The sequence below is a fragment of the Megascapheus bottae genome, chromosome 17, assembly GCF_031878675.1.
Source record: "Megascapheus bottae isolate mThoBot1 chromosome 17, mThoBot2.hap1, whole genome shotgun sequence".
NCBI lineage: Eukaryota > Metazoa > Chordata > Mammalia > Rodentia > Geomyidae > Megascapheus > Megascapheus bottae.
In genome coordinates this window covers 14,733,710-14,760,481 of record NC_143525.1, presented here as the reverse complement: position 1 = coordinate 14,760,481, position 26,772 = coordinate 14,733,710, and the positions used below count along the sequence as shown (strand labels likewise).

Below are 26,772 nucleotides of genomic sequence, written 5' to 3'. Positions count from 1 at the left end.
GCTCAGGCCCTGAGCCCAAGCCCTGGACTTGGAAAAAAAAAATGTGGCTTTCCTGTTTCTCATGCCTGAAATACCTTACAATTTGATGAAAGGTGTGGGGAGCAGGGACTCACTCTTGGCCAGACTTCAGAACCAGCCATGGCAGCTGCTCTGCTGAGGGGGTCCAGTGATTCAGTCTCAGTGTGGCCTGTGGTGGGTCACGTGGAGTGATGCAGCTCACACCTGCTTTTCTGGGGCTCACTCAGGGGAAGGCAGACCTCGTAAGAAATCCTCGGATCACCATGCTTTAAAGTAGGCTTCCTCAATTGTCTGTTGGGGCGGGGCAACTTCTTGTTGAAAGGTGCTGCTGTGTGCATCACAAGATATCTACCTGTATCTCTATCTTCTAAACACAAGGTATTAATCACACCTCAACTGTGACAGACAAAAATGTCCCTCTACAGACAATATCACATCCTTAGGTAAAGATACTCTGGTTAACCGTTAGCTGAGCTTTTCGACAACTGCCAGCTAAGGGATTGTGCCATCCGAGATGGCTGCCTGGTGAGGTTGAGCCTTTGGATGACTGCAGCCCCAGCTAACACTGCACTGTACTTGCACGAGACCCCGCAAAAGACTTCCCAGCTGAGCACTCCCCAATTCCCATGTGCCCCCAAATCATAGGCAAAACAAAGTGGTTGGTGTTATAGCCCATTATGTTTCAAGGTAATTTGACACATATAACTTACCAAAATAGCTTCCTTACTCATGTAAGTTGTATTTTCTCATTTCCTATATATGTTATGGAACCAGGGAGTGGCAAGGCCTGGAATGTGTATAATCAAATAAGGCCGGGCTCACTCTTGCCCTCTCTGTACAACACTGCAATAAGAAAACAACAACTTCATGTGACAGGAGTTCTGGACCAGGGCACAGTTGTCAGGTGAATTTGCCCCTGGGGAAAAAAAAAGTGAAATAGCTTGTACTATTTTATCTCCATCTGGGTCATCATCAACATATCTCTCATTATGGTAATTACTCCATAATGAGAACTTCCTTCATTTTCACCCCTGGATCATTTCAGCCTTCCTGTCTCCTGTCTCACTTTCATATCAATTAATTTGGAGAGATTTAGTTTTTGTTGTTTGATTTTTTTTTCTTAGGAGGAGCTGAACTGCTCTGTCTAATGGTGCGGAATGTTTTCCAGGTGACTAATGGCTCCTCTGCAGACAGGTTCTAAACAGACTATTAGCAAACACATCTGCTAACTGTCATCTAAATCCTAGAGACCATCTAAGTTGGTTCTTCTTGGGTAGAGAAACTGCCTTCTACTTCAGTGGTCATGAAGCTTCTGGCTGGAATGTCAAACCAAGCACTCTGCCACCTAGCTGAGGATCTGTGGAGAGCCTGAGAGTGCTAGGCAAGAGTTCACTATCCTTAGATTAAAGCAAGACCCAAGGAAGATGCTTTCTGCTTTTGAAACACTCTCTTTCCCCAGACTAAGAGCAAAACACAGACTTGTCTGCCAGGCATTTATACTATAGATCAGAGAATACAGAACTCTGGCATGGCTCTGTGACACTAGGTCCCCAAATCTCCTGTGGTGGCAGTCAGTGTCTGTAAACCACCCCCACCACCCTGGACTTGGCAGGAAGTGGCCGATGTACCAACTTCCATAGGGATGAAGGGGTATCATAGACAACCAGTAAGGGTCACTGCTCTTGCAAACAGAGGTCCAGCTGGAGACAGAGATGACCAAGACTTTGTTGAAGCATCTACAATGTTTCTCAAAGACACAGACAGGAACACATGGCTCATGGGAGAATGGAAGTACCTAATCAGGTAGTACTAGCCAAGAAACTACAAAAATAATCACACCATCACTCTTTCTTGGTAGGTATTTTTTCTCTCTGCAAATTTCTATGCATTAAAAATGGGACCATCTTGCATATATCAGTGTGGTTCTTGCTTGCATTTTACTTAATAGTATCAATATTTTATAAACTATTTTTAGGAACCCTGCAGAATATATATACTCTGATTTCCATATACCAGAATGGATATAGCTACTTTCCTACTGTGAAACAGCTGGGTTGTTCCTGAAAATTTCCCTATTGTCAATGGTAGGGAATAACCATAATGCTTTTTTTCAGGCAGTTAGCAATAATTTTTAAAAAATGAATAAATAAAAAAATCACATGTGCGTACAATATAAGCACAAATCTTAAAACTATTGGCAAATATTAAACAAGATTGATAAAGGAGATAAGATACCATCATTTTGACTAGAAAGTGTTATAAGGTATTCCCTCTAAATTAAGCTATGAATCTTATACAATGAAGCTTCTTTTAGAAAATAGCTGATGGTTCTGAGGATAGTCTAGAGGAAGAAAAACTTATAATTAGCCAGGCAACCTTTTTTAAAGATGAAGATGAGTAGAAAATACCAGATATTTATGCTTATGATGCAGCTATAACAATTGGAACAATGGGATCATGCTAAAAAAATAAACCCATCAATGGAAAATTTTATAAAAAACCATTTGTGGCTGTAAGTAGCTAGTTAAAAATAGTCATTTCTGGATATGATTAACTAGCATGTATTAGGCCAATCATACTGCTGAAAATAACCAGAAGTTGGATTAAATGTGAAAAACCTCTATGAAGATATCAAGAAAACTAAGATTTTACAGGTTAGGAATGGAAGATAAATTAGGTATGCCCAACGTTCTGTACAATTTTTCCACCTGAGGTACTGTGTGTGCTGTTCACACAGAATACAGAATGTGGAAGTAGGGGTTGAGCCAGGGCCTTGAAGATCTTTCTGCAAAATTGCGATCCATGACATTGAAGAGAGAGAGAGCTCAGGAGACGAGGAAGGCAGACCGGGTAAATGACCCAACATTTTAAACAGAGAACCTGGAATCATACTCTAGGGGAAAAATAATCTATCTGCCTTCACACTGACTGAAATCCATCTTTGAAGCTCAATTCTTGGTTAGGAAGTCCTTCCTGAGGTGACAGTTACCAGAAAAACAAAACTAAATTGCGTCAACTATGATTTTCAGATCTCAGCCTCCTGTGTAGGTAGGATTACAGGCGTAAGCCACCATGCCTGGCTACGAGGATGCTTTTAATGTGCTTAAAGAAAGCAATCATCAATTGAGACTTTTATATTCAGTAAAAATATCCCTCAACATTGAAGGCAACATAGAAACACTTTCAGACAAATAAAATCTGATCAGGAAGCTGGATGCCAGTGATTCATGCCTATAATCCTAGCTACTCAAGTGACTGCTGAGATCTGAGGATTGTGATTCAAAGCCAGTCCCGGTAGGAAAGTCTATAAGACTTTTATCTCCAATGAACCAGTAAAATGTCAGAGATAGAGCTGTGGCTCAAGTGGTAGAGTACTAGTCTTGAGCAAAAGAAGTGCAGAGTCTGCACCCAGGCCCTGAATTCAAGCCCCAGGCACAAACAAAGCAAAACAAAACCAAAACCAAGACAAAACAACAACAAAACAGGAAGAAGGAAATAAAATAGCATTAAAGAGTGAATGAAAGCAAACATGCAACACAGAAAATCTGCTGGCAGAAACTGTTAATCTATTGTAAAATGAGAGACAAAGAGACAGACAGGCAGACAAGAGAGACAGACAGAGACAGAGATTTCTAGCAACAATTTAGGTTAAAATAGCCTTGCCAGGCTCCATGTTGTCTAACATCCGGATTTGAGTCTGTTGATGTCTCATTGCTTTACTCCTATGTACGGAAAGATGAAAATAAATTCTCTCTTCCATTTAATTCACACACACACAAAAATTCTGCCTCCCTCTTCTATGACACAGAAGTGAGCTCTTGAATCAACCTATCTATGCCTTAAAGCTTTCTTTCTGCCCTTCTGACCCATGATTACTAGCATGCTAACTCCAGCCTGGCACAGGAGGTACAAGCTTTCTCTCTGTCACCAACTGGCCACTGGGGCCATAAGGCTCTCCACAGCAGCAGAAGAGACCCACCAGTCCAACCAAACACCAGTGCCACAAAGAACCATTATCCAAAGTCCTGTTCCAACAGAAATGCATTAGTATTGTTACCGTATTTTCTGAAATGCAAACACCTTTTCGAAGGGGAGGCAGCATTGTATACTTCCTTCTCCCTGGAGACTGAAGGCAAAGCCAGTGGGGGCTGCAAACTCCATAATTCAGTGACATGAAGTCTTAATTGTTGGTGATTAAAAGCCTGCTCTGCCACCACCTCCTCCAGCTCACACCTCCAGCAGCTCCCGCTGAGCATCTAACATTCACTTCCCTTGTGGCCGCAGGGTGCGATAAAAACCAGCAAGGAATGGAAAACAATTTTGTACCCTGTGTCTTAATAGATGAAGACAGGAAAAATGCTCAGGCTTGATCTAATTCTGGTGACACTGGTCGTCTATCAGAGCCAGGCCACGGGGGCCTTTGGAGACAGCAGGCCAACCAGTCCTCTCTCCCCTTGTGTTGGCATGGTGGGTTGGCAATTCCCCATCTGTGTGCAGTTGGCCTCTCCAGGGCTGACTTTCATTGGGCCAGGACACGTGCCAAGTTCTAAGCAACTCACACACATTACTTCACAGAATCCTCTCAACAACCCTTCACGGGAATAATTAAAATGGGATGACAAGAATAACACCTTCACAGAGTTTTTAGGATTAAGTGAGCTAACAAGCTTAAAATAGTGGCAAGAGCCTGCCACATGATGTGTGCACAGAGGTTTTGTGGTTTAGAACTTGTTATATCCATCTTTGTGTGTGTACATATGTTTGTGTGTTGGTGGTGGAGTTTAAACTCACGGCCTGGGAGCCAGCCCTTAGCTTTTCTGCTCAAGGCTGGTGATCTGCCATTTGAGCCACATCTTTGCTTCTGGCCTTTTTCTGGAAATATGAGTCTCACAGACTTTCTCACCCAGGATAGCATCAAATCATGATCCTTAGAACTCTGGAGTAGCAGCCAGGCACAGTGACTCCCAACTGTAATCCTAGCTGCTCAGGAGCTGAAGAGCTCAGGGACAACGCCCAGGCTCAGAGATAGGATGGTAGACCCAGAGTTCAAGTCCTACAACCAGCAAAACAAACAAACAAACAAACAAAAGAACTCCTGAGTAGGTAGGATTACAGGTATGAGCAACCAGTGTTACTTGACACCAGGTGCCAACTTTTTAATTTGTATTTCTAGTCTCCTTTCTTCCTGTGACTTTCAGTTATCACCTGACAGAATTTCCTTTTTCTAAAACAACTTGGTCTCCCTCCTTTTCTTTATGCTGCCATTGTCAAATATACTACAGTTCTATTATAATCAATATGTTTATTTTATGTAATGCTTCTATACCTGTTTGGAAAAGAACTATGCAGAGATTGTGGATTTTGTAATTAGCAGCATAAACTTTACCGATGTTACTTTTTTTCTTTTAAGTGAGCATTTGATATAATGTCTAGTATCAATTGCTTTCAATCTGAAGAACTTCTTTTAGCATTTTCTTTTAGTGGTCCCGGGGTTTGAACTCAGGGCCATATGCTTGTTAGGTAGGCACTCTACCATTTGAATCATTCTGCAAATCCATCGTTTGGCATTGCTTATCAGACATTTTGTCCCACAGGTTCTCTAAGTTTTTGTTTATCTGGGGAATCATTATCCCATCTTCATTGTTGGTAGGTCATACAGATAATATTGTACAAACAATCTTATACTAGCCAAAAGATTATTGGATGATTTTTCTTTTCCTCTTTGGCCCCTTGAAGAGATGGTTTCTTGTGGCTGGAGACATGGCTCAGTGGGATAACACCTGCTTAGCAAGCACAAAACCTTAAGAACAAACTTTAGTACCAACAAAAACACAAAACAAGAGGTAGACTCACAACCTCCTTGGTTCCCACGTGTTTGATGAAAATTCCATGCTCAACCTTCTTGAGGTTCTCTGGTAGATAACCAGCCAATTTTTTCTTGCTGTTTTCAAGATTTTTCCCTACATCTTCTGCACTGTGATATGACTGGATGTGGTGTAGTTCATCATATATATATATATATAATATTTATTATAATATATATACCTGGGTTTGAACACAGGGTCTTGCCTTTGATGGAGGCCTATCTCCTGTCTTGTTACTCCCCCCCCCACACACACATACTGGTTATGTGTAGATGGAGTCTCTCTTCTGGCTCGATCTACTGTCTACCTGCTTTGTGCTTCCTGTCATTGCTTGGACCACAGACATTTGCTGTCGCCACACCCAGCTTCCCTGTATGGAAATGGAATCTCAAGGACTTTTCTGCCCAGACTCATCTCCAACCATGATCCTCTCTAGAGATCTCAGTCTCCTTGTAGCTAGGGTGTGAACCACTGGCATCTATTTGATGTAATTCATCTTTGCCATGCTTATCATCCTACTTTATAGACAAGGGAGAGAGAGTGTGGGGGGGAGGGTCTGGGATCCACCATCTGCTAGGTGATGTGTCGCTTATCCATGTCGTAGCCTGGCTCCTGTGGGTTTGTTCTGCTCAGTTTCCATAGATTGCTCAGCTCCTCACCTTGGAAATGCTCACATCTCAAAAGCAAATTCTAGACAGACGAACAAGGGACTTTGACCTCATTTATCTCCTAACCTCTGGCCCAAGATCAGACAGCTGCAGACGTTCAGCATCTAGTTTTGCATGGCCCAGGTGAAGGGTCAACCAGGTATTTCTTTTCTAAAACAGTGCCTGAAGGAGGGGAGGAGTGGGGCAGGAAGGGGCTCAGTGGCGGTGGCTGGAGTTATTCTCCATGGTGCTTCACCCTCTTCCATGTCTAGGGTTAATATTTGTGAAAAGAAAGCAATCTTTTTTTTTTTTTCCCCTCAGCTGATTCTTCCTTTAGGGAGAGGAGGGTGAGGAGGAGGGGTAAGGGAGCCAGGGCAGGGAAATCCGCCTGACTTCTGAGAAGTTCCAAGCGTGGCCACTCAGTGCAAGGCTGCGTGCTTCAGGGAGAAGACTGGAGCAAGACAACCAAACATGGCCTTGCCAGTTACAACACAGGGACGACATGGCTATAAATACTTCCTCCGGCAGCATTTTTCCTGCCTCCAGCAATTTTACTGTAAATCATGATTTCTGTATGTAGGACACTCACCCTAGCACCCCTCCCTTCCACCACTCTGCATTTCTGCTCCTCTCCCATGGGCGCTATCCCTGCTCCAGAGAAGCTGGACAGGTTACTGGGGCTCCAGGAACAACACTCTTGAGCCCCAGTTCCTGCCCACCCCCCAGCAGGAACTCTCCTGATGAGATGACAGAATCAAAGGTCTGGGGAGGAAACAGGGCAGGGAAGGAGGAATTTCACTCCTCACAGGGGACCCTGAGAGATGGCTGGTGACAAAGCGAGGAAGGAAAGGGGCTGCTGTTTACTCCCCTTCTCAGTCAGCCATGCCACCTCCCAGGCCTCAGAGCCGCTGAGTATCGAAGACCATTGATCTGGAAAAGTCAGTGCAAGTCTGGACAAGCGTGAAGCTCAGCTGGTTAGCACTCTCTCCGCTGTGCTCAGTGCACAGGCCACAGTACTATCAGGCTGGGCTGCCGGAGACCAGTGTGGAGGGGCCGTGGGGGGTGTGAGGCCCCGTAGACTGTTTCCTGCGCCTGCCTCCAAATTTGAGGAGCTGGCATCCTTGGGCAACTTGCTCATCAATAATCCAGGAATGCAGGAATGCATTTGGGGCAAGAGTTGCTGTGAGAATCACATGACATAGGTAGGTTTTAGGGTCTTGGCAAAGGCAACTTCCACTCTGGGGTCCACAAAAGATGCAAAGTGGACCAGTGAGTTGGCCAACACCAGTGTGGAAGATACCAGTATGAGATGACATTTGTAAGGTGGGAATGATGGATGAGGAAGCCTATACCCCTACTTTCAGTTCAAACTTGTCTTGACAACTGTCTCCAATTAAACAGAGATTGGGGTAGGGAATCAGGTTCAGGATTTTACAAGGCTGAGAAATTCCAGAATTCTTCAGAAACCTCCAGAGAGGAAAACGGCAGCTTTCATGGAAGTCAGATTGGGACTAAAAGATAGAAAGAGAACGGTGTGTCCTGAACTTACTCCAGAACGCCACAACCAGGCATGGCGGGACAGGTTATAACTCCAGGTCCTTACATCAGTGATACTTGATCCTTCATACTGAGAGCATCATTCAGAGTCTGAAAGGAATCTCAATGCTGATTTCTAAGGGCCATTTCATACCACTTGCTGGGGATGGGCTGGGATCCCCACTGAAAATGTTTGAAATTCCAAGGTAGTGATAATATACAGCTAAAGCTGAGACCCACTGACCTCACAAGCTTGGGATTATATAGACCCCACACTCATGGTTTGATTTTAATCAACTTGCACCAGAATGGAGCTATCCAATATGGCAGCCACTAGCCATACATGGCTGTTGAGCACATAAAACATGGCCGTTCACACTGACACATACAGAACGTATAAAAGACACACTAGATTTCCATGGCTTGACGTGACAAAAATGTAAATTATCTCATAAATAGCTTTTCTTTTTTCTTTCCTGGGCCTTGCAGTTGGTGCCTGGGTACGGTCCCTGAGCTTTTTGGCTCAAGCCTAGCATTCTACCACAAAGCCACAGATCCCTTTCTAGGTTTCTGATGGTTATCTGAAGATAGGAGTCTCACAAATTTTCTTGCTCAAGCTGGCCTTAGATCTCAGCCTCCTGATCCAAAATACTTAGAACTGCACATGTGAACTACTAGCATCTGATACACAAATGACTTCTTAACTTTTGTGACTTGTGTTCTATTTCCATTGATGAGTACTAGTTCACAGACCAGCCAGATTTTTTTTTAATATGTTTCTATGTTTCTTCTGTAAGTTTGTTTCATTGGTTTTCACAATAATTTACTTCCATTTATTCAATGTGTTGGGGCTTTATCAAGGCTAGAGCTTTAAAAGTCATTCTTTTGTTTTTAACCAGTCCTAGGGCTCCAACTCAGGGCCTGGACACTGTTCTTGGGCTTTATCAAGGCTAGAGCTTTACCACTTGAGCCATAGAACCATTTCTGGCTTTTTTTTCTCTATGTATGTGGTATCGAGGAATTGAACCCAGGTCTTCATGCTACCACTAGGCCAAACTCTTGGCTATGCAATTTTTTTTTGTTTTTGTTTTTTGACAGTCTTGGACTTGAGCTCAGGGCCTGAGCACTGTCCTTGACTAGACCTCTACCACTTGAGCCTCAGCACAAATTCCAACTTTTTTTTCTGTGTATGTGGTACCGAGGCAAGCACTCTACCACCAGGCCAAACTCCCAGCCTATGCAATGTTTTTGAAATGAAAAAACAAAAACAATAACCAAAAAACATAACAATAACAACAAAAAAACAACCCACAAAGATATGGAATATGGATTAGTGTTTACAAGGGTTGGGGAGGAAAGTTCAGAGCAGGAGAGAGCCACATGTGGCTAGAATGGTCAGTGTGGACCCCTGGGTGAGGAAGCCTTCTCTATATCTTGCTGTATCAAGGTCAAAATCCAGGTAATGCTATTGGGCTAGAGTTTTGCAAGGTGTTGCCATGGGGAGAAATCAGGTACAGGATACATACAATCTCTCTGTGTTTATGACAATTGCATGTGAATCTACAATAAAAGATGTAATTAGAAAAAAGTCCCCTCTGAAATAATAAGTGTCAAACTTTACTGGCAGAAACATAAAACAGTGAACCCCTTGAAAAGGAATTTGGTTGAGTTTTAAGTATTTTCATTGCTCCTAGTTCCGACAATCATACTTCTGAGAATTGCTGCCAAGGAAATAAGTATGTCAGGACAAAAGACACAGAGATGCGTATTTACTCAAAACCACCAAAATGCCTGTCTGTGAGGAAAATTACCTAAACTATGATCTATCCACTCATGTGGTCATGATGGAGACATGGATGGGTAACACAGGAAGGTAAAGTTAAACCAGAAATGCAATATGACTATACTTCATTTGCTACATTGCAAAAAGGGTCTTTAAACATGAGGTACGGTGAGCATAAAGATATTAACAGTGGTTGTTTGGGGAGTAGCTTTATAGATCAATTCGTTTATTCTTCTCTCAGCTTTGCTATTTATTTTCTCTAATTTTGTTTTAAAAAACATTCATAAGATTTCCCCTAAACCCCTCCTCTCTTTCTCTCATCAGCTGTCTCCTATTGGTGAGAGACAGTGAAGAGGGCAGGAAGCTGACTCGCCCCCTGCTGGATGAACCTGGAATCTGGAGTTTACGGGGGCATAAGCTGGGTCAAGAGCTTAGAGATGGGGAGTCATATAATGGCAGATGTACATACTTGTCTTTTCCTTTGTCTAAGTGTCTTTAGAAAACTTCTTAAATTTAATATATCTGAATATATATTTAATGGTATTTGAATCTAATACACTATTACTATTACTGGCTTTTGCATATTGATCTTGTGTCTAGACATTTTGCTGAATGTGATTCTCTTGAGAGCTTCCAAATAGCTTTGTGTTTTTCATTCCATGGCTTTTACCTTATATTTTTCATATTTTGGTTCACTGTTAAGGAACCTTTGGACATACGAGGGATGATACTGAAATTGTTGTCTGATTCTGGAAAGGAATTATTCTAATATTTGACCAGGAGTATGATATTTATTGAAAATACAGTTTGTCAGGGGAAATAGATTTATTATTGCTAGTTTGCTAAAGGATGTTATTTTATTTATTTATTTATTTATTTATTTATTTATTTATTTATTTTTGTGTGAATGGGTCATGGGGCTTGAACTCGGCTGGGCGCTGTCCCTGAGCTCTTCAGCTTAAGGCTATTACCCTATCCTTGAGCTAAGCCCCACTTCTCACTTTCTAGGAGCTAAGAGTCTCAGGTCCTTCTGTGCTTGGGCTGGCTTTGAACCTTGATCCTCAGATCTCAGCCTCCTGAGTAGCTAGGATTACTGGTGTGAGTCACCATGCCCAGCTGATGTTTTTATTTTTATTTTTTTTGTATTTGTGCTGGTATTGAGTCTTGAACTCAAGGCCAGGGTGCTGTTCCTTAGTGTTTGGCTCAAGGCTGGTGCTCTACTGCTTGAGCCACAGCTCCACTTGCAGCTTTTGGGGGTTAACTGGAGGTAACAGTCTCACAGACTTCCCTCCCTCAATGGCTTCAAACTGAATCCTCAGATCCTAGCTTCCCAAGTAGCTGGGATGCAGGTGTGAACCACTGGTGCCTGGCTTTTCTTTTTTAAACAACATATCGCTGGGTACCAGTGGCCTCACACATACAATCCAGCTATTCAGGAGGCTGAGAGCTGAGGATCGAGGTTCAAAGCCATCCTGGGCACGAGACTCTGTGAGACTCTCATCTCCAATTAACCACCAGAAAACTGGAAGTAGAACTGTGGCTCAAAGTGGTAGAGTATGAGCCTTATGCTGAAGAGCTCAGGGACACCAGCCAGGCCCAGAGTTCAAAAAATTATGTGATTTTTAAAATTTATTTTTCTGTACATACTGATGGAACCTCTTTATCTTTCCTCTTTAACTTATGAAGGGATAAGTTATATTGATAAATTTTTCATAGTGTCAGACCACTTACATTACTGGACTACATTTTACTGTTTTTTATACATACATATAGATGCACACATATATTACCAACAATTTATGAGCTATACATTTTTTGTCTGTTATCAGCAAAATTCTAGTACAACTGCAATGAGATTCCCTCACACCTGCACTATAGTGGCAAAAATTAAAGACTGGTAATATCAAGTGTTGGGGAAGGCCTGGAGCAACCAGAGCTCTTATACATCTCAGCTGAGGATGCAAAATGGCACAGCTACTTTGGAAAACATTTTTTAAGCTTTCAGTTAAATAAGCACTTTCCATACAAGCCATGATTCTATTTTTTTATGGGATGCCAACAGGAATGAGAACAAAACTTATACACTGGAAGCTTTATCCATAACAGTTCTAAGATAGAAACAACATAAACATCCAAAATTAGTAAATGGATAAAACAACTTGTGGTTTAATAGAACACAACACAGCAAGAAATAGGGATGTAAGTTAGGCATCCTCACTGGTCGGTTTTACAGTCATTATGTTGAATCAAAGATTCTTATCTTCGATTATTTATGATACAGAAACTGCTGAACTTTAGGAGGAGAAAGCAGACCCGTAGTTGTCAGGTACAGAGAGCAGATTAGTGGGTAAGGGACAGGTTATGAAGATGCAGGAGAGAATTGTTCACTTATTGAACCTTTAACCTGCAATTTTTTTTTTTTTGTCAGTCCTGGGCTTGAGCTCAGGGCCTGAGCACTGTCCTTGGACTTTCTCAAGGCTAGAGCTCTACCACTTAAGCCTCAGCACCACTTCCGGCTTTTTTTCTATGTATGTGGTACCGAGGAATCGAACCCGGGTCTTCATGCATGCTAGGCAAGCACTTTAACCACTAGGCCAAACTCCCGGCCCTAACCTGCAACTTTTATTATGTATGAATCCTATGTTTTTTTTTTGGTTGGTTGTGGGACTTGAACTCTGGGCCTGGGTGCTGTCTCTGAGCTCTTCAGCTCAAGGCTACTGCTATACCCCTTGAGTCATAGCCCCACTTTCCATTTTCTAGAGGTTAATTGGAGATAAATATCTCATGGACTTTAGTGCCGAGCTGGCTTTGAACCTCGATCCTCAGATCTCAGTCTCCTGAGTAGCTAGGATTACAGGTGTGAGCCACTGCGCCGGCTTGTATCTTTTTTAAAAAGTTGCATTAGCTTCCTAAAGAATTTTGTATAAGATAGACAGAAATAATCAATTCTTTACAGGCTCAGTAAAATCTTAGGGTCTTATTTTGAGAGGGCAGAGGAGGATTGATCTTACTCTGTTGAACTAGAAATTTCCAAGTCAGTAATATTTTTTTCATCCCTTCTCCTTTCCAGTGACAACACCAGACAGACTCTATGACCACCCCACCCCAAATTATGGGTAGAGGAGGAGAGGGACTGTGTATATTCTTTTTTGTCAGGTCTTATTTTTGTAAAATTAAATTACTTTATTGTAATTATGAAGGTGATACACAGAGGGCGTACAGTTACATGAGTCAGGTAATGAGCACATTTCTTTTTGTACAGTGTCTTCTGTTCCCTCACTCTCCAAGTTCCTTCTTTCCATTTCCACCCACAAATTGTTTAATTCACTTTCATCTGTGTCCAGTGAGCACTACTGCTGCACTTTTTCACCTTCTTCTGTGTTTACTATAATGTCATAATGGGCACGAATGATGTCTCTGGTTGTGTGTGTATACACACTTGCACGTGCACATGGACGTGTATATGTCATATGGTAAGATATATATATGTAAACTTTAAAAAGTTAACAAATGCTTTATTTTAATTACTTTTCAATATAAAAATGAACAGACAACCTACATATAAGAACCATCTAGGGCTGGGAATGTGGTTTAGTGGTACAGTGCTTACCTAGCATGCATGAAGCCCGGGGTTTAATTCCTCAGTATCACATAAACAGAAAAAACAGGAAGTGGCACTGTGGCTCAAAGGGTAGAGTGCTAGCCTTGAGCAAAAAGAAGCTCAGGGATAATGCCCAGGCCCTGAGTTCAAGCCCCAGGACTGGCAAAATAAATAAATCATCATCATCATCATCATCATCATCATCATCATCATCATCATCATCATCATCTCATCCCAGTGGGCCCTGGAATGGAGGAGGGTTCTACATTTGTGGATTCAACCAACCACAGGTGAAAATGACTTTTTTCCAAACTGGACTTGCACTGGACATGCACAGACCTATTTTGTCATTTTTCCACACTGCAGTGCAGAGACATCGCTTCACCTGACCCGAGCGTTATCAATACTCTAGTCCTGGTGCAGGTTAGATGTGGACATGCTGTCCTTTCATATTAGGAACTTGACGCCCAAGAATGCGGGCATCCTTGGCAGCTATGAGGCGATCCCCCCAGATGCCAAGGGGTGACTGTGCACATACTTTATACCAGGCAGCTCGGAGGCAGAGAAGGCTAATGGGAAGCTTCCTGCCCTCCCCCTGGCTTTCCCTACATCTTCCTGGGGCACAAGCCCGCCTGCCCCAGGCTTGCAGTGTTCTATTTAGCCGTGTCCCATATACTCTGCAGTTGCATGGACAACTGACTCTGTCTGTAAATACCAGCTCCCCCGAAGCTCCGAGGCTTCCCCAGCAGAAGTCCAAGGCTGGGAGCTCGCTGTAGTTAACTCCTGGGAAGATGGGCCTTGAGCAGAGCCTGCTTGCAGCCAGCTCTCAGGCACCAAGGGGCCATCTGGCCACTGACTTCGCTTCTTGTTTATGGTCAGATCCAGGCTAAACTAGCCAAGAGCTATCCTGAATCTCATAGATTGTTCTTCTTAATCTCCATGCTGCAATGTAATTGCAGTTTTATGCATGCTTAGCAAGTGCTTTACCATTGAATTACACCCTAATTTCAAATGGAGGGTGTAATTCACACACACACACACACACACACACATTTTATGCCGGTACTGGGCTAGGTGCTGTCCCTAGCTTATTTGCTCAAGGCTAGCACTCTATGGCTTGAGCCACATCTGTATTTCTGGCTTTTTGCTGGCTAATTGGGAATGAGAGTCTCATGGACTTTCCTGCCTGGGCTGGCTTTGAACCATGGTCCTTCGACCTCAACCTCCAGAGTCGCTGGGATTACAGGCATAAGCCACCAGTCCCCAGCTCTTCCTCATCTTAATAATTTCAGGGCTGCACCATCACTGTGATCTGAGCTGTATCTTCTGATCATCTGACCTCACAGAGGTTGTACCCCCATAGATTGGAAATACATGGAGTGAGTCATTAAGAAAGAAGGGACATTATACAGCAGGTGTTTGTTGATTGACTAAATCCACCTTGACATTCACTATACCTGATGGTGTCATAAGGATTTGTGACCTCTCTGATCTCATTGACCAAGCCAATGCAGATGGCATTATAGGTACAAGATTCATCTTATAAGGGAGATATTAGAGACTCAGAGAGTCCCTTGAGCCAAGAGGAAGGGTCAGAATTTGAACTTGTGTCTTATGGGGGACGACCCTCTGCCTGTGTTCATGTCATTTAACCTGCAGAGGCAGGGGCTTTCTAGGCAGACTCCCTCTGTTTCCCAGAACAATCTTGGGGTCTCTCAAGTCTTGGGGTTCCTCAAGATGCAGGGTCTGGGGCTTTAGGCTGCCAGACATGTGTCCTCCCTAAGTGGTGATGGGTGAGGCAAGGAGGCATGGCTGCTTTCCCAGTCTGTAGCCTTCCTGCCAGGGGCCTGCTCCAGCATTCCCCCCCTACCCATGGCTCCCCCCACCTGTGCCCACTGGGGTTGGCTGGCACTCGGGATGATGAGTGTCCTCATTCGGCCCACAATAGCACGTTCATCAGGAGGGGGACCGAAGCTGCCCTCCCGAGGGAAGGAAGAGCCAGTAGAGGAAATCAATAACAGAGAATGATGGCCCTAGACGCTGTCTCCTGCTTCATTTCTCTCTGCAGAGGCAGGACGGGATAAAAAAATGTTGGCTGTGGTTTTGATATTAATTGATCTTGAAGCGGGGTCACCCTGCAGTGTTCCCTTAATGGCCAGCCCTTGCCTGTTGGCACAGGGTGCAGGGTTGATGAGCTGTCAATCAACGTTCCTGGGGTAGAAGAGATGATCTGAATCCATGCTCTGCATCCACTACCCCCCTACCCCACCCCAGAACTGGTTTTCTGCTCAGCTCAGGTCCCTGGGCCTGGGGGAGAAGGTCAGAAAGGAGCAAGGCCATTTATTATCACCCCTTCATTTCTGCCTGCCAGGCCTTTGCCATGTCTTGAAAACTGCGCAGATCTGGAATGGGTGCACTGTAGTAGTATCAGCCACGAACACTTCAGTCAGAATGTACAGAGACTTGCCCTGCCTGGGGAGGTGCTCAGGAACCAGCCCGCATTGGACGGGGTCATCCAGGGCTGTTCATGCCCCGGCTGCTCCCGGCCCTCCAGCACTTCCACAGTTTGCCAGCCATGTGTTCTTGTCTGGCAACTTTAGCTAACCTGTGGGACCTTCATTTGTCTCCTGGGAGCGCTCCTTGGCGTTCCCAGGTGAGAATGCTCCCCATACTTCCTACTGGAAGTACTACGATGACAAAACATGTCCACGTGTATGTGGGGCTCGGCACAGTACCAGCCATTCCCCTGCCCATCAAGCCTCTAGAAGAGAAGCCTCCCCTGAGAAGGCTGAGGAGGGTGAAGAGGCCAAGCTAGGTCTGACCAACACCAAGTGCCTAGTGCCGAGATGGGAACTGGGAAATGGGGTGTAGAGGTGTCAGACTAGTCTCTACTCTCAGATATCTGAGTCCCAGCTGGGGACTCCTTCCTCTGTCTTCTGGGAAAGGCCATCCAGAGCCAAGACAATACACACAGATAGGAAGAACCTGCCCTGAGCAAGCCAAGGGTTTCTGAGGTCAAATCCCAGCTCCCACCACTTACAGCTGAGTGGCCCTTGGCAAGTCACTTCCTGTTCCTGTACCTTACTTTCTGCACTTACAAAGGAGTGATAAGCAGAGCGCTCTTCATCAATTTGTGTGCCATTCGGGTGGAAATAGTGCCCAGGTCTGTGGCCAGTGCAGAGGAGCCCCTGGGGCTTGCCCTGATGGCAGGTATGAGGTATTCCACCAGCACAGAGCTGTGTGGGGACCAGGATGGCCATGAGGACCCCCGGAGGGAGCAGCATCTGCGCATGAGTGGGATTCTTATGGTAAATGGTTTTCTCTGCTAATGCCAATAAAGAGCTCTGACCACACCTCTCTTCACTGCCACCAGCGGGGAGGAGGAGATGGCACTTTTAGGAACATGGGGCCTGGATCTGGGCCTGGGGATTGGGTGAGAACAGGTATTGGGTTGAAGGGCACCCTGCTGCTAGTAAAATGGTGCAGCCAGGGTGGCAAGAGTGATGGGGTGTCCATAAGTTACACATGGAATCACCTTATCCTAGGATCCAGCAACTTCATTCCTAGAAAATCCCCGAGAGACGAGAAAGCAAATGCTCAACTGCAAAAGCCTTATTCTTGTTCACTGGAACAGTGGAAACAACCCTGAAGGTCACCAGCTGATGAGTGGATAAACAGTGTAGTCCACCCACACACCCACGCAATGGAATATTATTCAGCCTTGGAAAGGCACGGAAGGCTATAATGTGGGGAGCTTGAAAACATGCTAAATGAAAAAAGTGAGCTATGAAATGTATTATATCATTCTGGGTTCATTTATATGCAATATCCCTGGAAGGCCAAACCATAGGCATAGAGAGGATTGATGGTGGCTGTCTAATGGGGTACATTTTTGGGGGAGGGAGATGAAAATATTCTAGGTATCCCATGCTAAATATTTTGGTTACATTTTCACTTTACAAACCCCAAGAAGTCAAAGCAGCATGTGGAAGTTGGGCATAGTCGTTTACACCTGTAATTCTAGTGAGTGAGACCAGGAGGGTCAGAGACCAGGCCATCCCAGGCAAAAAAAAGTTCCTAAGACCCCTTTATCCACCTGTAAAAGGCTGGGCACAGATATGAATGCCTGTCGTCCCAGCTGTGCAAGGAGTGGGAAAGATTACAATCCAGGCTGGCTCAGGCAAAAAGCAAGACCCTATTAGAAAAAAAAAAAAAAAAGGATAAAGCTGGCGGGGGATGACTCGAGTGGTAAAGCACCTGCCAACAGGAGCAATGCCTGAGTTCAGACCTCCCCCCTCCAAAGAAAAAAAGGAGAAAGAAGGAGACAGAGGAGGAGGAAAAAGAAGAGGAAGGGGGACTGGGAGAGGAAGAAGAGAACAAAGCAAACACATGGGATCCCCCTGGTTTCAAAACCTGGCTCCATCACTTTTAAGCTGGCTGACTTGGGACCAAGTTACCTGACCTCTCTGTGCCTCTGTGTCTTCACTCATAAAATGAGGCTCATGAGAATGACCTCACAGACTCAGGCAGCAGCTAGACAAGGCCAATCGAGCACAGCATGGGAAATCTTCCAGGAGCTGTTGTCACTCTGAACGCTGCAACCCCTCCCGCCCCCCCCCCCCGTCGGTGCCTTTGGGGCCAGGACCAGCAGCATAGTGGTGAATTAGGACCTGCTGGCTTCACTCTTTACCAGCTAGACCCCCCGCCCCAGAGAGGGCAAGGCAGTGGGGTACTTGTTTATATCTTGGGGAACACAGAGTGAGCAGCTGAGGACCTCTGATTGAACGATGCCTGTGTTCCCACCTTTAATTTTTGTCATCCAACAACCCTGAGGCTGTAGCTACTTTATTTTAGGGCTAGGGAAACTGAGGCCCAAAGAGATCAAGCTTCCTGATCCGAGCTCAGATGCAGTGGCTGCTCTGTGTGCACACTCCTCACCGTCCACTTCACAGATGGTGGGCAGGAGGGCTGGTGCCACACCACCTGGGTTCTCATTCCATGCGAGTGCTGGGCCACATTGCTGAGTTCTGCTCTGAAAATGGGCACAGTGCTGAGGTGAGCCTCTAAAAGGCCAGGAGCAGGCCTTGAATGCCATCATCTTCCAATAAATGTCAGTTCCTGGGGTTGCCCTATTCCCTTTGAGTGGATCGTATCCATTTGCTGCCTGGCTTACAGCTTGCGACCCCAGAGGGTCGGGGCCAACTCCCTCCCTCCAGACTCCACTCACCCCAGTTAGGCTCTCTCGATCTGCCTGTGTCTCCACTTCAAGCTGCAGGGAGGGGGTCCTGGCCACAGGAGAGCAATGCCAGCATCCACCGCCCTCGTGGGCTGGGCTGGCTTCCAGGCTCCTTTCTGGGCAGTAGCAGCAGCCTCCACCCCCCACTACCCAGATCAGAGGGCTTTGGCTGGAGGGCTCCTCATGACCCTCCATGAATCTCATTCAAGTCCAGTCTCGGGGGCCAGGCCCACCCCTCTGTCCTCCCCATGGGCCAATGACCCTCCCCCAGCCTGGGATTGAGCACTGGGGATTCTGGGAGCCCCATATCATCCCAAACCACAACACAGACAGAAGTTTTTCTGGGGTTGGTCACACCAGCTTTACATTCTGGTAACTTCATTTTCTTGCCAATTCAGCTTTGCTGAGGAATTATGGCTCTCATAAACATTCTGCCAGAAACAGAAATGAGCCTGGTACCCAAACCATGCCTGGGCGCCTAACCTGCCCTTCTTCTACAGAAAGAGTTCATCCTCTTGGGTCCTGAAGAGACCTGGGTTCAAATCATGGCTTTGCCAACGATGCATGGGTTGGCTGCGGTTTGACCTCTCTGAGCCTGAGGCAATGCATCTGTGTGGTTTTCTTTATTTGCAGAGACAAAAGCAAAGCTATCCCAAACCGTTTCCAACAAGGTGGTGAGGTCTCTTTCACCCAGAGGAAAACCAAGCTGGAACAGGAAAATTCTGAGGGTGTGGGCAGTGAGGCCAGGAGGCCATCATGATGCCACCACCATCTCACCCTCTTGTTTCTCTCTGCTGGCAAGCCACAGTCCCCTTCCCCTTGCTCCTGCATGCAGGTTTACCTTCACTGGCATCCTCCACAGAACACCAGCGCACCCCCCCTGGAAAGTGGGGGTGCCCTCTGTATCCCCCCTTCCCCATAAGCACACCTAGGAAGTGGAGCCTGCTTCTGGGCTTCCATCTTCCTGTTCTGGAAGAACAGATTGGTTATCATTGCTGTCACCGTGGTTATTGTTTAAGTACACAGTTACGCCGGAAGCCAGCAGCTCCTGTCTGCAACCCTAGCTACTCCAGAGAGTGAGATCTGAGCAACAGGGTTCAAAGCCAGCTCTGGGCAGGAAAAGTCTGTGAGACTTTGATCTCCAATTAACTATCTAAAGAGCCAGAATTGGAGCTATGGTGGTTCAAGTGGTAGAGCACTAGCCTTGAGAACAAAAAGCTCAGGGACAGTACCCAGGGCCTGAGTTCAAGCCTTAGGATGGCACATAAGTAAGTAAATAAAAAGGGCACAGTTATTAGGGAGATAGTCTCTAGCTAATCTGAGCTGCTCTCTTCTTTCCACTCTCTTGGGTGTTTTTCTAACCTTTATTTCCAGGGAGGTATCTTGTGCCATTTGAACACCAACAACTTGCTGCCCCGTGGATTAATTAAGACTCTGACTCTGAAATGCAAGGTCCTGGGGTGACGAGGTGTTGGGAGCAGAGCTGGTATCAACAGCCCCTGTTTAGCCACACAGCTCTTTTTTGCTTTGATTCAGGCTTTGTTCCAAGGAGAGGCCAGGGGGAGACATCAGAATGACCCTGAAGGCCCAGCGAGACACAGACACCCCCTACCCAATATGCCCTTTACCTTCCCTCACCTCTCTTCAGAGGTCTCATTGAGAGCAGGAGATCTGCTTGCCCTGGGGCTCTTTGGCTGGCATCCATCACAGACAGGCAGGCTGAGCCTGGCATGCCGGGCAAACATCATGTCCTGCCAAGTGCCCAGTCCAGTCAGGATCACCGTCCCAGGGGAAAAGAGTAGTGCACAGAGACTATGACTAGTTGCCATGCTCACAGTGAAGAAAGGGGCGTGAACTCTGCACAGTGCCCACGTGTTCACCTGAAGTGTGTGTGGCAGAATGTGGGTGACTCAAGGTTCTACCCCTCAACTCCTCCACCCTAATCCCTTCCCCTTCTTAGGCTTGCTGTTCTCTGATGAATGGCAAAGTCAGAGAAACCGTCCTTAAGTTCCAGGATCATACTTCCCATGAATAAGCATTCGGGATGGCATTGGCGCCTAGCAGGTCGAGAGCACTCATCGAGTCTCCTTTGACTCAAGGAAGAAAAAAAAGATCATGGCACCCACTCAGCCACCACCATCTTCCTCAGCTTTTGTCTCCTCCTTGTTTGGCTTGGGGAAGGGGATGGGGTCCTTGCTCCCTCTCCATACCTGTCCCCACCTCTCACACTCCTCTCTGCTGACTCACCTGCCTAATGAGGCTTTTCTGGATTTCCCTCTTCACGATAGCAGCCCTCCTCCCCTCTCCCCCATTCCCTGCACTGACCCTGCTCTGGCTTTCTAGCATTTTTACCATGTCGCTGACATCTTAACTTCCTTAGTGTGTTCATGGATTGGCTATGTCATTGTAGACTGTGGCTCCTAAGGCATGGGATTGATTTTGATTTCTCTTTTTCTGTTGTATTCCTATCTGCACTACCATCCCCCCTCTCCCCCCCCCCCCCCGTGGTTCTTGTCAGCAGGTCTTCTTCTTCCCCAGGGGCCATGTGGGGACGTATTTTTGGTTGTCTCAATAGGAAACACGTGAAGGGTGGGGATACAGCTACGGAGTGGCGAGCAGGCTATTGCACATTAGAGAACCCCTCACACCCACAGCACAGCCCTCCTGCTGCTGAACACAAAAATATCCGCCCAAGTGCCGGTGGCACCACAGCAGTATCCCTGGGGCTTAGATCAGTACGCCAATGTACATAGTAGGTGCTCAATAGATGCTCACTGTGGGACCCCAGAGAGGCTGTCATCACTGTTGCAACTTAGGACCAGTCATTCCTTGGGAGCTTATATGGGTGGCCTGTCAGGTATCCCCTCTGGGCTGGGTTCTGCCCTCCATAGCACCCAAAATGAGCTAGAAACCGTTCATCACAAGGCCGTCATGAGCCAGGAGGGGGGGTCCACAAGTACTCCCCACACCGCCCCACCATGAGCCTGGTCCATGGGTCACCTGGGCAGGGACCCTGGCCCTTCACACCCTCTCGGCATGCTGAAATATGCAGAACCTCCACAAAACACTCAGAGGGGCCCCCTAGGAAACCTCTGCACCTCCAGAAATGTGATTAGAAATTAGAGGCACAGAAGCGAGAGCACTTCCTCCTTCTGCTGACCCAACAAACTGCCATGGACATCTGAAACAGCCTTGGTGATGACCTAAGCTACAGATGCAAAGCATCCTTAGCATAGAACGCGAGTCTGCCTGGGGGTTGGGGGAGGTGGCTGCGTGCTGAGGGGAGGGGGAAGGGGGAAGGATGGGGGAGGGGAGGCACTGCTCACACAGGCTTCCTCAGCAGGCGCCTTCTCTGCATTCCCATGGAGATTCCCAGTGAGGTTCCCCTTCTTCTCTGCCAAGTCCCATCTTCCCCCTACTGCAGCCCCGAGTCTTTTCTTTCCTCCACTCTGCTTCTTTGTCCCTGTCTTCTCTCAAAGGTCCTCCAAGCTTCTAAATGTTATGGTGCTGCTAAGGCGTAGGATCCGACATAAGTGGGTACCAGGCCAGGAGCATCAGACAGCAAGGTTTGGGTGGGGTGGGGATCAGGTTTGCTGGGCAGGGGCTTTTCTTCGCGGTACCTGAAAATCACGTGAAGCTGAAAGAGCAGGTCCTAAGTCCTGGACAGAATGACAGAGTGGGTGCAGGCTAAGTAAGCCCCTGGAAGTGGGCCAGGAGTGTGCATGGAGCAGGCCCAGGATGTTAATGGCTAGAACCTGGGGGACAAAAGTGCCAGCTCCCCCAGAGGCAGAACTTACAAGCCCTTCTGCAAACCTCACAGTGCTTTCTCCTTACTTTAAGGGTATGTGGGGCACCTTCCTGGACGATCACCACCCCCCTCCGCCCCCAGGGCCTCCAAATCCCAGGTTGAGGTAGCAGAAGCATGGTGAGCAGCCCTGGCCACTTCCAGTGAATAATTCAAGCTATCATTCACTAAAACCAGGATTCACAGAGAGGGGTGCAAGGTCATCTGACAACCCCAGGCGAGCCAGATTCCCCGAGGAATCCTGTGAGTGGGGTATCATTGCATGGTTAGTGGGTGACCGGGCTGGGTTTGGGGATCACACAGTGAGGTTGTGGAGTTCTGCCCTAACTTAACCCTCCCACCCCTGCCCTGCTTCCAGCCATGTGTGAACAATTTGACCAACCTCTTCCCCGGCCGGCTCCTTCCACATCTCCAAATCCAGAAATTCTAAGAATGGCTAGGCTCCACATTTTATCAATGACCAATAGGGCTAGGTGCAACCCCTTAGCATGCTGGGGCCTCCAGCACCCCACCCTTAGCAGTCCACTTCCCTTCTTTCTGTCAAACTAGACAAGGTGAGCCAGAAGCCAGGGAATCATGCTTATAATCCCAGCCACTCCGGAGGCTGAGATCTGAGGATCGAGGTTTGATGCCACCCCAGAGAGAAGCATCGATGAGACCCATCTCCAGTTAACCAGGAAAAAGCCAAAAGTGGGGGTATGGCTCAAGTGGTAGTGTGCCAGCCTTGAGTAAAAAAGCCAGGCAAGGGCATGAGGCCCTGAGTTCAAGCCTTGGTATACACACACACACACACGCATGAATAAAACTCTGTGGCTATAATACATGTGGACCTCACTCAGTACCTGCACTGCTTTTCACATAAGAAGGGGTTTGAGAGGCAGATCTCAAGCACCTTGAGACCCAGCCAAGGGGTGGATGCACTCAGCTGCCTTGAGGGGCTTCATTAATAGAGAAGCAGGCAGAGCTGGAGCTCTGTAGGCAGGCAAGAGACACCAGCATGAGGGCCTGACAACCAAGTCAGCAAAGAAGGGAAGCCTGTCACCAAGATGCTGGTGGTCCTGAGATGCCCTGAAGCCAAGACATGGGCTACCGACAGCTCCCTGAAAACCCCAGGGGCATCCAGGCTGTTCATTCCTCGGGACTTGGGTTGACAGAGAGGGATTTAGGCTGGAGATGGCAGAGAGGGGTCTCATCTTGTGTTCCTGGGATGAGGTGGGTGTGATGGTTGTCAAAGGACCCCCTCAGGATCTCCTGTGTGGATCCTGCTCTGCCAGAGCAAAGTGGCCAAAACCCTTCCCTTTTCAGAGCAAGAGTAATGCTGGCCCATAAAAGGGAACATCGGCGTGGCTGGCAGGGGCAGATGACAGCCAGTGGCTAAATGCAGCCTCCTCAGGCCTCAGCCCAGCACAGGGGAATGCCTGTCAAATACCTGCGGGTCCCAGGAGGGGACAAATCGATCTCCCTGTAAAATTTCAAACACGCAGCACCTCCATCAATTGCCAAATTAGAATGAAGGTAAAGAGATCAAATAATTAATATGAGAGGCTTTGGGTTGATTATTTTAGGATGTACGGGGGGGGGGAGGTGGGAGAGTTTGATGGTATTTCCCAGCAGCTTCTCGGGATCCCCATCGCCGCTCTCCTTTTCCCTCTTCCCCATCCCCTTCCTGGAGAAGACCTCTCGCCCGCATCCATCCGCTCCGGGCATCCTCGCTGTCCCCGCGGCGGCCGGAACCGAGGACGCGCGGTGGAGACCCCCGGAGCGGGGAGGTCCCCCACAGGCGGTGCCCGGGGCGCCCGCGGCCCAGCTCAACAGGTGTGGTACGCCTTCCCTCTCGATTACCCGCCCTCGCCGCTGGCCGCATCCGAGCCCGTGGAGGGAACGGTGCCCGCGGCTCTGAAGTGGGCAAAGTGCCCAGAAGCGTCCGCGAAGAGGGGGCGTCACCGCCCGTTCCCCTCGACCCGACACCCCCCTACCCACGCCCACTCCCTCCCCAAGCGCCGCCCCCCCGACCGGTCTCTCTGGACCGCTCCGGCCCGGCCCCGGCAACGCTGCCCGGGCGCGCGCTTCGCGCAAAGCGACCCGCTTCCCGGAGCCTCTTAAACGGGCGAGCCGGTCGATTTTACCTGGCCCGGGCGGCTGTGACCCAGGATCGGGATGGAAAGTCTTCGGTAGAGGTGCGCAGGAGGCGGGAGGTTCCAGGGGCTGCTGTCGCCCGCCCCGTCCGGTCCGCGAGAGCTGCTGGGCGCAGTGACTGTGGCCGTCGCGGTCCCGGAGAGGCGGGGAGAGGGCGGGGCCTGTGCAGGGCATGGGGCGGGGCCTGGCCTAGGCTTGGGCGGGGCCTGTGCAGGGCCTGGGGCGGGGCATATGCAGGTCCTAGGGCGGGGCCTGGGCGGGGCCTGTGCAGAGGCAGGGGCGAGGCCTGAGGCGGGGCCTGGGAGGGGCCTGTGCAGAGGCAGGGGCGGGGCCTGGGCGGGGCCCGTGCAGGGCCTGGAGCGGAACACAGAGGGGCGGAGCGTGGAGCTAAGACCTGTGCAGGGCCTGGGCGGGATCCGGGGGCAGGGCCTGTGAAGAGGCTGGGGAGGGGCGTGGCCTTGGTAGGAAGGAGTGGGGCCTGGGGCGGGGCCTCTCTGCCCCCTTCAGTCCTGTGCCTCACACCACAGGCTGCTAGTGGGCTTTGGGACCCCGCAGGTGATGCCTAGCCCTGGAAGTGGTGACTTCTTGGGGCGATTGTGTGGGTCCAGCCGGAAGCTGAGATGGGAGCAGGGCTGCTTTCCAGGTTGCGTAGGGTGTGGTCGAGGACACCTGAGTTGAGGCCTTCTGCAGCTGCTACTGAACTGCTTTTTAATTTCGGTGATAACGACCGAGACAGCATTGCCAGGTAGTGTTTGCCCTGTGCCAGGTACGGATTAAAGCGCTTAGCATATGTGAGTCCCTTCCCCCTCACAGCAATCCCATTCTACAGATAGCACTGAGGTGGTGATGCCTCTGAGGACACACACCTGGAGAAGACAGAGCCAGCACCACAGCCTAGGTCTGCATCTAAGACCTGCGTTTTTAAAGCCCAGTGGTGCTTTTACCACCCCTCCCCTTACTGCCCCCATTCCTATGTGATTTTAAGCAAAACTGGTCACTCCTTTACACTACAAAAAGGAAAGGATACATGGTGGACCCCACATGCTCAACTCTTCTCTTACCATGTCTCTGTCTCTTTTATTTCAATGAGAGATCAGTGGGCAATTTGGAAGCTGCGGCTGGAGGAAGGGCAGCGGTTCTGCCAGGCTGGCTCCTGGAGCCAGGACTCATTCATGCTTTCTGGCTAGAATATTTGCTCCCCCCCCCCAACTCTGCAAAGGCATCGGATACTTTTGATGCCTTTGGCTTCTCTTTGTATACCTTGTGTACAGCTCACTAGTGACCTGCTATACATGGGAGGGGGCCCAGTAAACACTGAAGCCTGGCCAGAGAGCTTCCTCTAGCCTGTGATGCAGGAGCTGGCTGTGAAGCGGTCAGAGTTGTGCATCCTATATAGGTTTAGTAGTCAAATTACAGAGGCATCAGTAACGAATATAGTTGCTACAAACACTGTGTGTGTGTGTGTGTGTGTGTGTGTGTGTGTGTGTGTGTGTGTGTGTGTGTGTGTCTAGGAAGGTCAGCTTGCTTGGGTGATTGGATAGGGAGAGGAAGTCCTTCTTTGTCATTCAGAGATGCATCCGGGCTCTCTGGTAGAGGAGACTTTGGTCATGGGTGGTTGAGAGCTCATAATGAGTTGTGTGACCTCAGGCAAGTTACCTTACCTTCTCTGAGCTTTAGTTTACTCTTGTGTAACCTGGGCTAGGCTTCATGGGTGTGTGACTTGGGCAGATGCACAGCCTTGTCTCAGGAAGGTTCTGTGCTTGGCTTGCTGATGTGTTTTTGCAATCCTGAAATTTGTACTGGTTTCTGATCAAGTTGCTGTGCATTTTCATATTTGTGCTGGCTTTTGCCATTGTGTGGCTGGGGCCCATGAGATTTCGCAGCTGCCTGAGCTACTCTAACAGTGTATGAGATGGCATCTGACACAAAGAAGGCTCTCCATAGATGTTTCCTTCCCATCTTGAGATCTGGTTCTCAAGAATGAATAGAAGTTCACCAAGGAGACAGAGGCCTGGGAGGGGGCCTTCCCACAGAGGCAGCTGCCAGCACCTGCCCAAGTCTTAGACTAGAAAAGGCAAATAGCCTGGGTAGGGTGCAGGTGGCAGGAGCAGTGTATATAGTTGCAGAAATAGACAGAGACCAGTGC

The 26,772-nt window shown here is 47.8% G+C and overlaps 1 protein-coding gene across 1 annotated transcript in view; it reads right to left on the bottom strand.

Moving 5' to 3' along the window:
- The window catches only part of Cacng5 (calcium voltage-gated channel auxiliary subunit gamma 5), a 39,289-nt gene extending 14,518 nt beyond the window's left edge, over window positions 1–24,771 (bottom strand). The window contains exon 1 of the mRNA XM_090349890.1: window positions 24,617–24,771. The gene's annotated coding sequence lies outside the window, so the exon portion shown is untranslated. The remainder of the gene's footprint in view (window positions 1–24,616) is intronic.
- Window positions 24,772–26,772: the final 2,001 nt, after the last annotated feature.